This window comes from Rattus norvegicus, chromosome 11 (assembly GCF_021556685.1).
Source record: "Rattus norvegicus strain SHRSP/BbbUtx chromosome 11, alternate assembly SHRSP_T2T, whole genome shotgun sequence".
NCBI lineage: Eukaryota > Metazoa > Chordata > Mammalia > Rodentia > Muridae > Rattus > Rattus norvegicus.
The window spans coordinates 44,304,581-44,316,608 of NC_141544.1; the positions used below are offsets into that span (position 1 = coordinate 44,304,581).

General features: G+C 46.5%; 1 long non-coding RNA gene across 11 annotated transcripts in view; it reads right to left on the minus strand.

The window, feature by feature from the left end:
• LOC120095616 (uncharacterized) overlaps positions 1–12,028 on the minus strand; it is a 177,461-nt gene that overhangs the window by 144,002 nt on the left and 21,431 nt on the right. For 2 of the 11 annotated variants that reach the window (XR_015633298.1, XR_015633297.1), the window contains exons 4-5: positions 3,227–3,444; positions 2,682–3,027 (exon numbers count right to left, since the gene is read on the minus strand). The exons of 4 other annotated variants lie outside the window; for them this stretch is intronic. This is a non-coding gene — a long non-coding RNA (uncharacterized LOC120095616). Of the gene's footprint in view, positions 1–2,681; positions 3,028–3,226; positions 3,445–8,312; positions 8,963–10,546; positions 11,899–12,028 lie in introns of those variants that run through there. 5 more of the 11 variants (XR_015633296.1, XR_015633299.1, XR_015633293.1 and 2 more) reach the window with 5 other exon arrangements.

The following is a 12,028-nucleotide window of genomic DNA, read 5'->3' on the forward strand; positions in this document are numbered from 1 at the left end:
GCTTCATTTCCTAAGTCTTCCCACCTCCTCCTTGCTCTGGGCCCTTCCATTTCAATATTCTCTGTCTCTCCCTCAGTGGAGCTTGTTCTACCTCTCAACCCCTGTCTCATGCCTTCACTAATCGCTTTCCCTCTATAACCATGAGCCCCAAATTAAATGCTTTCTTTTATGAGGGTTGCTTTGGCCATGGCATCTCCTCACAGCAATAGATCGTCAACTAAGACAGACGGGAAGTCATGGCAGCAGGTGGCAAACAGGAGCAGGAAGCTGAGTGCACACATCTCCTCCCCAAGCAAGAAGAAAGTCAATGGGAAGTACTACAAGGTGTTTTAATCTCAGAGGCTGATCCCTTGCTACTTCTAACAAGACAATGCCACCTAAAACTCCCAAAAGTGTGCCAGCAATCGGGGGTCAAGTTTTCAAATGCCCAACACTGTGAGGGGCATTTCTCATTCAAACTACCACAGTAGGTTATAGCATTGTTGGGGTGCAAACTACCACAGTAGGTTACAGCAGTATTGGGGTTCAAACTACCACAGTAGGTTATAGCAGTGTTGGGATTCAAACTACCACAGTAGGTTATAGCAGTGTTGGGGTTCAAACCACCACAGTAGATTTGTTAGGGCTTGGGAAAAGTAGATTTGTTGGAGTTCCGGAAATCACCACATAAACTATACAAACACCGATCTCAGTTAAGCAAGAATAGTTTATTGAATGCACACCCCAAGACTGATGGATCAGGACCACAAAAAGGGACTTGAGATCCTAGCTGTGGTACCAGTCTGTTCTTAGGGCAGGCTTCCAGAAGGCAAGAGAGGAGGCAGTACTACATTTTGGCTACCTAAATGAAGTACTATCACCTGACCTTTAAGCCGGTTAGTCTTGGGTAAGGTCAGAGCGGTGGTGGACAGGTAGTGAACAGGGGAGTTTCAGAATACTGAGATAACAGAGCAGGAGTAACACAACCAGAGTGTTATGACCTTTTAGGAGAATTTTTCAGGGTCAGCTCAGTGTAGCCTCTCAGGAGATGGCTATATCAGGCAAGCACTTCTTGGCATCAACAAGAGTGACTGGGTTTGGTGGCTGCATATGGGATGGACCCCTAGGTGGGGCAGTCTCTGGATGACCTTCCCTTCGGTCTCTGCTCCACTCTTTGCCCCTGTATTTCTTCCCATGAGTATTGTGATCCCCCTTCTAAAAAGGACTGAAGCACCCACATTTTGGTCTTCCTTCTTCTTGAGCTTTATATGGTCTGTGAATTGTATCTTGGGTATTCTGAACTTTTAGGTTAATATTCACTTTTTAGTGAGTGCGTACCATGTGCGTTCTTTTGTGACTGGGTTACCTCATTCAGGATGATATTTTCTAGTTCCATCCACTTGCCGAAGAATTTCATGAAGTACTATGTCCAATTTTCTGAGGAACTCTAGACTGATTTCCAGAGTGGTTGTATCATCTTTCAATCCCACCAACACTGGAGGAGTGTTCCTCTTTCTCCGCATCCTCGCATCCTCACCAGCATCTGCTGTCACCTGAGCTTTTGATCTTAGCCATTCTGACTGGTTTAAGGTGGAATCTCAGGGTTGACCCCCATTTTCAAGAGTCCCCCCCCCCCGTTGAATTAATTCCTCAGGCTAGCCCCCAGGTATGGGGCTGAAGAACTCTTCAAGCTTCTGCTTGTATGACCAGCAGCCTTGGGTGTGGCTAGAGCAAGGACTGTGAGCCATTCCTTGTGGTCCCTGGAGCGTGACCCAGAGAGGTTGTTGAGGGTCAGGGACTCTAACAGACCTGGTCTTCCTTCTCTGGCTAAGTTGCCTACTTGCTCCTGTGTGGTCAAGACACCTTCAACAGCAGTAAAAGCTGTCTGGCCTGTAAGCTATTCAGGACAAAAGGCTAACAGTGATGCCTGTTAGCATATCAAAGCGCTTGCTAGCCTCCAGTCTCCCTCGGGACCTGTGGCTCAGCCCTTATCACTCTGCCCCACCCCTAACTTGAGAATGCGGTGGGAGGGGTTGGAGTCTGGAAAGAAAGTGGTAAAAGTGATGTAATTCTATTTCACTTTTAAAACGTATTTTAAGGGGCTGGAGAGGAGGCTCAGTGGTTGAGCCCTTGCTGCTCTTATAAAGCACCTACGTGTTGGCTTACGACCATCTATAACTGCAGGTCCAGGGGATCTGTGGGTCTCTTCTGACCTCAGAGGGCACTAGGCACTCGCGTAGTACACAGATACACATGTAAGCAAAATATTCACATACATAAAACAAAACAGCTCAGCCCTGCAGGCTCCCGGGATAACAGAGAGCCTCCATGAGTGTCATCCGAGAGTCTGCCTGGACAGGCAGCTAACCTCAGCAGGAAACACTTCCCTAAGCGATGAAAGCAGAGAAGCCTCCCAGCAGTCAGCAGTCAGCAGCCACCTTAAGTGCCCCAAAGATGCTTCCTGTGAGGAAGACAACACTCAGAAGCTCTTCTGCCGCCCCTCCCCCAATGCAGAAGATTTGCCCGTGCTGACTCATGGCAGGATCCAAACTGTGACTTGAAACCAGATTCTGATCTGGCGCTGCCCTCAAACTGGGATTTCCAGACAAGCCCTGGGGAATTCTGTAGCCACCCAGGTCCTCAAGGGCACTGTAGCCCTGGAGGGACACACTGGCACGTCCACATATGACATCATACTGGACTTTTACCCACACGTTTATTTCGAGGTTATCCTATGTCCCTCCCACTCTCTAACCTCTTTGAGAGGTACTCCAATGCTGGTCTTCCAGAGAAGGTCCCCAATGGTCCTAAACCCCCCTGATAACGCCCATAAGAAAGCCTGTGATGGCCTTCTGCAGAAGAGCACGTGCAGGACACGATGGGATGCCTTCTAAAAGGTGTGGCCCAAATTTAGGATAGGTCTCCCAACCTCGGCTGATCCAGACTAAGGATGGATCATCGGGTGTCCCGGCTGCTTGGGTTTTAGTTGATTTCAGATGGAGTCAAGTTGAAGATGAAGATTAGCCATCTCACCTCCTTATCAACAAACTGAGGAGAGAGAATGATAACGCTCCTTTAGACACACTGTTGGAAGCGCCAGGTGGGTGGACGGCAGCAAAGCAGGAAGTGTCAGGCCTCAGATGCTACCTGGTGGCCGTCTTAACCTTATTCAGGATCCGTGGAAGCTAGGGCTCTGCTCATACTCTCCAAAGAGTTTAGCTGTTAGTCAGAAGGACATAAGGCTCACCTCTGTTCTGCTCATCCGCTCGTCTCCCGCCCCTGATGGGCACACGCTGAAAACACAATCACCATCCAGCTTCATGCGGTCTGTCTCACTGTAACGAAAATGCTCAAGGCTGGGAACTTCACAAGGGAGTGGGTTTATTTAATGTGACATTCTGGTAGTTCACAGTCGTGACTCCTTCAACTTCGCACTGAGAAGGCTAGCAGGTGGGCTCAAAATGTCTGGTGGACAGGCAGAAGAGAGATTTGGAGAAAGTCCTGGCCTGATATAAGACAACTAGTGCAATCTAATCTACCAAAGCTCGATCCATTTCCACAAAACATTAATCAATTTATTAGCAGAGTAGAGCCCTGACCTAGTTAGGGTTTACTACTGCGAAGAGACACCATGACCAAGGCAACTCTTAGAAAGAACAACATTTAATTGGGGTTAGTTTACAGGTTCAGAGGTTCAGTCCATTATCATCAAGGTGGGAACATGGCAGCATCCAGGCAGGATGAGCTGAGAGTTCTACATCTTCATCTGAAGGCCGCTAACAGAATACTGGTTTCCAGGCAGCCAGGATGAGGGTATTAAAGCCCACATCCACAGTGACACACCTACTCCAACAAGGCCACTCCCACTCAACCGGGCCACACCCACTCCAACAGGACCACACCTTCTAATAGTGCCACTCTATGGGCCAAGCATGTTCACACCATCACAAGCCCCAATGACCTAATTCACTTCCACTAGATTCCCATTTCTCTAAGGTCCCCCACTGTGTTGCCATACTGGGGACCAAACTTCCAGCACAGCCAAGTCATAGCATTCTCCTGAGAAATCAGCTTTTGCACCAACTCTTCATCAAAGAATCTGTCCATCACTCCACTTCGATAAGGATAAGAGAATGGATACTGTTGCAGTCATTGGGCTTCCAAGATTCCAGTAATGCAAGCAACAGAAATGCAGACTTCCATTTCCCACAATAGGACCGACCAGATGACTCCCTGGCTGGCACGACAAAACACCAAAATGATGACATAATGTTTAAAGACAATCACTCCTGTATTTGTGTGCACACAGGTTTGCTTGTGCAGGTGTGAGAGAACGCATGTGCAGGTGTGTGTATATGTGCGTGAAAGCCAAATGTTACCCTAGGGTGTCATTCTTTAGGCTCCATTCTCTCTGTGCGTGTGTATGTGTGTGTGTGTGTGTGTCTGTGGTGTGGTGTGTGAGCATGTGTGTCTGAGTGTGTGTATGTGTGCACACGCACTCGCGTGCGAGAGACAGGGACAGAGACAGAGAGACAGAGACAGAGTCTCATTAGCCTGGCAGATAGGCAGGGTTAGCTGTGCATAGAGCCCCAGGATCCTCCTATCACCACCTCCTGAGTAAACAGGATTGAAAGCTTGAACCACCACACCCAGCGCATGTTTGTGAGGGTTTGGAGGCTCTGGAGGCTCGGGTCCCTATGCTATCAGGCACTTTACCAACCGAGCTGGAACCCCAGCCTACCACAACGAACCTCAGGAACCAGCAAAACCCAGAGGTTGTCAATGACACCCACCTCAAAGGCAATTCCAGGTTTAGCCTCTCATAAAAAGCTCTAGACCATAACCACAAAGATTAAGGCCCCCCTGGGAGCTGGGAGTGAATGACTCCTAGCAAAATAAACTCCCCCACTCTCAGTGATTTAAAGTGGCAGAATTAATTTCCAGAGTTTGAGACTCCCGCACCACTGGGATGAAATCAAAGTGTCCAAGGAGCCTCTGGTGGCTCTGAGGAGAATCTACTCCCTGCCTCTTCCAAACATTTTTATTCCTGGTCTTGTGGCCACGCCAGTCCTCCTTCAGCCTCCACATCTACCCCTCTCCTCCCTCCCTCTGTATCACCCCACTGCTTTTCTTCTATGAAGTCTCCCTTCTTAACTCCAGACAATTCCCTATCCCAGTATTCTCAGTCACATTTGTGAAGAGCACCCACCCAACAGTCACAAGTGCCACGTAAAGAACCTGATGGTCTTTGAGATCTTTACATACATACTACAAGGAAACCATTTTGGGTTGCTCTGGGGTTTGGCTTGGTTTCTGAGCGATGGAGCCAAACCCTATCTTTCCTGAGAACTAACCTCACAGTGGTCCCTGTGGTTCCAAGTTCCGAATCACCCTTATCTAGGTAGTCATCCAAAACCTCAGGGTAACTCTTGTGGGTCACAGAGCCCCAAAGGAGCCTATCACTAACGAGAGCCATCAGGACCAGTGGCCAGCTGCTAAAGCAGAGCGGCAAAGTACTGAAGGCAGGCGTAAATTCTCCAAGAACATCTGGTTCATTCCCATGGAGGAAGCTCTGGCAGAGTGAGGGGAGCCCAGGAGATGAGTCGCTCACAGACCCCTATTTCCCAGGGAATGTGGACGTGTGTCCCTTCCCAGGCAGTAGCTGTAACTTGTCCAGCGGCAGTGGGAATCGGTGATTTTTTTTAATTGTGTCATGTGCGTGTGTACATGTGTGTGCACACCTGGTATGTGGGAGCACCGGCGTGCCATGGTGTGAGTGTGAAAATCAGAGGTAATCTTGGGTGTCTGTCCTCGCCTACCACCTTGGTTAAGATGGTGGGTTGGGTTTTGTTTTTTTTTTAAGATTTTTTAAAAGAAATTTATTATTATAATCATAATTGTAATAATTAATTATCGTCTTGCGTAATGCGTGTATTCGTGATTGTGGTCAGCCATGCTTCTGTAACTGACAAAATGCCCCTGCCAGAGCACTAGGCTAAGGTTAGTCAGCTGCTGCAGACAACCTGAAGCAGCCCCAGGTCCCACACCTGGGACAAAAACATTCCCACAGCATCGCTTTGTTTTTAAAGAAACCGAAATTCTCACTACAGAGCAACAGGCTGACAACCCAGGGAAGACACTGTCTCTGTTCAAGTTCAAAGGCAGTTCAGGGCAGGAGGACCTCAGTGTGTGTGTGTTTGTTTGTTTGTTTGTTTGTTTGTTTGTTGTTTTCTTCTCATACCACCTCCAATGGGATCAGTCCACCACATTCCAGAGAGCAAACTACTCTACTCCAGATCTCCTGATGTTAATCTTACCTAAAAACTTTCATGGTATCAGAGACTAGCATTTCATAAACTGTATGTTTGTGGTAATATAGTTATCCTAAAGATGTATCTTAAGAATGTTATTTAACTAAATACTTTCTAGTAGGATGTTTCGAATGTTCTAGGCAAGAGTACACTGTCTGTGTACAGAGCATCTTATGACTTTTCCTGAGCACGGAGGAGAAGAAGAGAAAGATGAAAACTAGACGCTTCTAATACAAGACAGCCAAAGGAGAGAGGAGCTCTGTCGTGAAGCTGACCTGAATCGGAGAGGAGGAGACAAAGAGTCCAGCAAGGGCAATGTGTGAGTGTCTAAATGGCCAGTAAGATACAAGTCTAGAAATCTCCAATTCCAATTTGTTCGCGGTGCAAACATGGAGAAACCCCGTGAGAGTGAGCCTGCTGCACACAAAGAACAGACGTTCTTGGAGGGAAACAGCCTGACAGATGCCAGGAAGGGTGGAATCCCTTCCGAGTGTATCCAAACCCAGTCCACCTGGCCTTGTTTACACTGCCCTGTATTTTTTTTTTTTTTCAGGAGAATTGCTGAACAGATGTCAGGAAAAGGAAAACAATGAAGACTCAGACCAGCAAAGGCTTTGATTTCAAAAGACCTTTACTGAAGATCTTAAGGGCTGTTTTAGGAGGAAGGAAACTGACCTCAGACGGGAGAGGTGCTATTTTTAGGACGCAGGAAAACTTGGGAAGTACATTGGTCAATCAAAACAAATATTGATTTATTATATCAAACAGTCAAACAAGCCCTCTATAGTACAGAATTGGAGTGGGAACCTCTTGATCCCCACGAATCAGGAATATGAAAATGAAACTGTTTACAAACCACAAAGAAAGTAGATTTTACGCTATCTTGACATTTAATCTTATCTATGGGGCAATACCTATGTTAAGTTAGTCGTTTCATAATGCACACCATATTTAGAAATGAGCTTTGCAAATAAAGAGTAAAATCCAGGCATGGTGACTCATGCTTTACCCCACCCAGGAGACATTCAGACAGATTAGAGGAGCTAAGGCCAACCTGAGCTACAGAGTGAGCTTGAGGCCAACCTGGGCTACATAATGACACCTGTCTAAAAAAATAGTTTCTTTTTTTAAAACTTTGAACAATTGAAGTTTTTTAAAGTAACTAAAATGAAAGAAAAATTTTTTTCTTATTATATCATTTCATTTTTTTCTCTCATGTTTGAGATTACAAAATAATTACAATCGTTTCCTCCTTCCCTTTCATCTCTCTAGACCTTCTATATTCCTTACCTTGTACCCTTACACTCTTTCAAATCCATGGTCTCTCTTTTTTAAAAATGTTGTTATATGTACATATATATGCATATATATATATATATATATATATATATATATCCCTAAATATGTCCTCCTCAGTCTGTATGATTTGTATTTGTACATTTTCGGGACTGACCACCTGGTCCTGGATAGCCGATTGCTGTGCTCTTTCCTGGGGAGGACTCCCACTGTCAGCATCCTTTAGTTGCTTGAAGTTCATTGTCTGGGATTGAGGCCTCATGGGCTTTTAGAAGGGGAAAATTTGAAATCCAAGAATCTCTGCCTTCTTGTTACTTGGAGGAAAAGAGAAATTACACTGATCTCTCTGAAACACATGTAAATTAAAATCTCTAGAGCAATCTCATTACCAGAGAGGTGTTTTTCCATGGGAGGTGGTTTTGTCCCCCAGGGAACATGAGGCAATACCTGGAGACATATTTGACTATCTCAGCTGAATAAGTTATTACTGGAACCTAGTGAGTAAAGCTGAACAAGCTTCAAAGACCCAAAACTAGGCAAGCAGCCCACACACTCACAAGTTACCAGATTATGCAAGGCAGTCCCGACACACACACACACACACACACACACACACACACACACACATCACCAGGTCTGAGAGGGCCACGGTGGACAGGTTAAAACCCTGTCCAAGAGGGGAAAGAGAACTAAAAACAATTATTCAGCGACAAGACCACTCCAACAAGAGAGGAAAAGGCTTTTTTTCTTAAAAAGGCAGGGCAAAGAAAACCACAGAGTAAATAATCCCCAAAGCAAAAAGACTCCATGAGCCAACAAGTATGAGAATGATCAGACCACGTTTGCTTGTTTAATCAAATCAAAGAGTGACTTCTGGAGCTGAAAGGATAATTCATCCAGTGGCTCTCACAGCAGACCGTGGCTGCGTACAACTGCTCATAACTCCAGCTCTCAGGGATCTGAGGCCCTCTTCTGACCTCCTTGACACCAGGCGAGGTTCACACTCAGGCATACATTCAGACGATGTGAGGAACCTGCGGGGCAGGGGATGGGGGAGTGCGGGGGCTCACAGCAAGAGATCCATAAGAGTAAGTAGATAAGGGGGTCAATGGGAACCAGGAGGACAGAGAGGACTCGGAGCGTTGCTGGCTCACGGTGTGGCAACTCCTTTGCTTGAGTTTTGTTGACTCACACTACCTGACTCTCCTCCAGGAGCTCAAAGAGGCTCTCTAAGGTCTGGGGGATTGAGATAACAGTTGTCTTCCCCATAGATGTGCTCGAAACCTTGTCTCCTTTCTCTTTTCTTTTAAGGTAGTCTCGCCATGTAGCACAGGTTGGCTCGAAGTCATGCTCTTCCTGTCTCAGACTCCCAAGAGCTAGAATGAAAGGGCATCACCTCACCCTGACTGGACATGTTTTTAAAAAAAATGATACTGGTGAAAAGCACTATATATATTAAGAGCCTGTTGTTTGCCAGGACTTGAGGTAAATACACTCCGTATATTATGTCATTTATCCTTCTACAGGAGTCTCTCACATAGAATAACAGCCAATCGAGCCCATGAAGCCACACAGAGATTGTGACAGATGGTGTGGATGATGTGGTGCTGGCTGTACTCAACCTCTGGCTGTGCTGAGAGGATGTGGGCAGCCAGGTGTCAAAGCTGCTAACTTCACAGCCAGGGAGTGAAGGAAGGAAGAACCCACTGGGCAAAAGAATTTCTGAGCAGTCAAGATGTCAGGGTCAACCTCAGCAGGGTGTCTTCTGGGACATGAAGATGTCCTAGCTGAATGTGTCCTATTTACAGAAGGCCTGAGAGCCATTCTCTCTCTCTCCTCCCCACCCTCCACCTCCTTTGCTGACTCTAGCTGGCAACCCCAGTTTGTTGACAAACTCAATGTTCTTCCTCACAGGACCCCCTGCTATGGTCTTGCAGACATGGGGTTGGGGTGTGTGGAAATGCCCTGCCTTACCATGACCATTTGGGTCTCTGGGGTGGACATCTAGCAGCCCTGTTCTGTTTTGGTTTGGTTCTCTTATTGGTGGTGGTGATGGTGGTGGTGATGGTGCATGGTATGTTGTATATATGTGTTGTGTTGTGTTGTGTTGGGATGTGTGATGTATGCAGTAGAATGTGTATGTGCAGGGGTGTATGCTGGAGTGTGCATATGGGAGATATATGTGTCTGTCTGTCTGTCTGTGTGTGTGTGTGTGTGTGTGTGTGTGTGTGTGTGTGTGTGTGTGTGAAACATGCCTGCACTAGAGAATGTGGGTATGTGTCCCTATGTATACCTGTGTGAAGGCCACTACTGGAGGCTGGAGGTCACTCTGCCTTACTGATTTGAGATTGGGTCCCTCATCTAAACGGCAGCTTATCCTTTTGGCTAGATTGGCTGCCAGTGAGTTCCTGGGACCTGCCTGTCTCTCCCTCCCAACACTGGAGTCTCAAACATGCACAGTCATGGCTGGCTTCTTAGGTGGGTGCTGGGGATCCTAACTCAGCTCCCGATGCCCGCAGCACCCTTACCCACCGAGTCATCTCCCCACCTCTTGGAGATTTCTATTATATTGCTGTGGGTGCTTTGTCGTGTGAAACAACACGTTGCTCATGTTGCTGAGGCTGTCTGTCCTTGAGTACCTGATGCTCCAGGTTCTGCCTCCCCAAGCCTGAGTCACCACGGCCAGCTTCCCTTTCAACACCAGTAATTTCTAAAGTTCCCTAAGTGATGCCAACAGGAGACCAAGGTGGAGAACCACGACTGTACCGAACAGATCTGGTGGGTCATGGGGACTTTTGGTATGCCCTGTGTTCTGTGACCTTGGAAGGAGCTACAGAAGTCCGGGTTGATCTGACCACAGCCATCACCAGCCAGTTCTAGCATGACTACATCAGAGTAACCCTAGTCAGTGCCCCTGCCCCCCCGCACTGTTCCCCAACAAACCACAAATAAAACCATGGGAGAATGGGCAGAGTTTTACAGACAGTGGTGCTGGTACTGTCAATCCCAGGAATGTGCCTGTCACCTTTGATATTGGCTCAAGTTAAATCAGGCATAAACTCAGTTGGATGCAGTCAGTTTTAGCCACTTTTACATAATGCTCCCCCATGTCAACTCAAAATCGAGAATCCGCTGGTCCTGCTGTCACCCAGGACCATACTCTTGTCAGCAAATCCCTCAATAAATTGCACCACAAACAACCTTAGCTAGCCAGTTCTTTCTTTCATTCCAGGGCTCCTCTGGCAGGACCTAATAGGCTTGGGTTTTCTGGGAAACGGTTACTTCTGTTTTTAATTCTCAGCTAGCTGGATTCACTCAGATTTGTTCAGGAAATCAGAAGCTAAACTCTGTTTCTTTTCAGAGGCCTCTGATCACCTCTGGGCAGTGTCTTTCTGACACACCAGTTTTCCTGGGAAGCAGCTCTCCATGTTGCTATTCCTCCCTGTGTGGTAGCACCTGCACGACTCACTCTATACAGTTAGTACTCAGAATAGTGACTGAGTTAATGTATCTTTTTAAAATTTCAACTGAAGTCTTCTTGGCACAAGTGAAGATGCCGACTAGAGTCACTGATACATGCAGATAAAATTTAAAAACTATATAGTTAACCAAAACGCATAGGCAAGAGAGAAACAAAACTAGTGAAAACTATTCCAGACAAAACCAATGTAGCTATGCAGGTTATCTTGATGTGAAGGCATCAGCTTTGGGGTAGCTGCACAGTACATGTGCTGAAATCCAGTTCTGGTGTAGTGAGAGGTAGTTACCTTTGACGAAGTCACAAGAATGGAGTCCTATGGTTGGGACCAGTCTCTCTGTAACAGGGGATGTTATCTCTTCTAACCATCCAAGGACAAACAGAAGGCACCATCTGTGAGAACTGGTTCTCTCATCTGACATCCAATCTGCTTGCATCTCAATCTCGGACACCCCCATCCTTGCAGAACTGAGATCAATACTACTACTACTACTACTACTACTACTACTACTACTACTACTACTACTACTACTTCTTCTTCTTCTTCTTCTTCTTCTTCTTCTTCTTCTTCTTCTTCTTCCTCCTCCTCCTCCTCCTCCTCCTCCTCCTCCTCCTCCCCTTCCTCATCCCCCTCCTCCTCCTCCTCCCCCTCCTCCTCTCTTTTTCCTCTTTCTCCTTCTTCTTGAGACAGGTTTCTCTGTGTAGCCCTGACTGTCCTGGAACTTGCTCTGTAGATCAGATTGACCTCAAACTCTGCACCACCACCTAAAGCCAAGTTAAAGCTGATTTTCAGTTCCAGCTGTGTGTAGCAAGTCACCCAGAAGCTCACATCATCTGTGTAAAATACAACATGTAAAAATAGCTTAATACTTCTTAGACTGCTAAAATGTAGTCTTTGTTTTAGTTAGCAGAATAGTTTTTAAATGACACCCTTAGTGGCAACTTTTGCTTTGCCCTTAAAAGC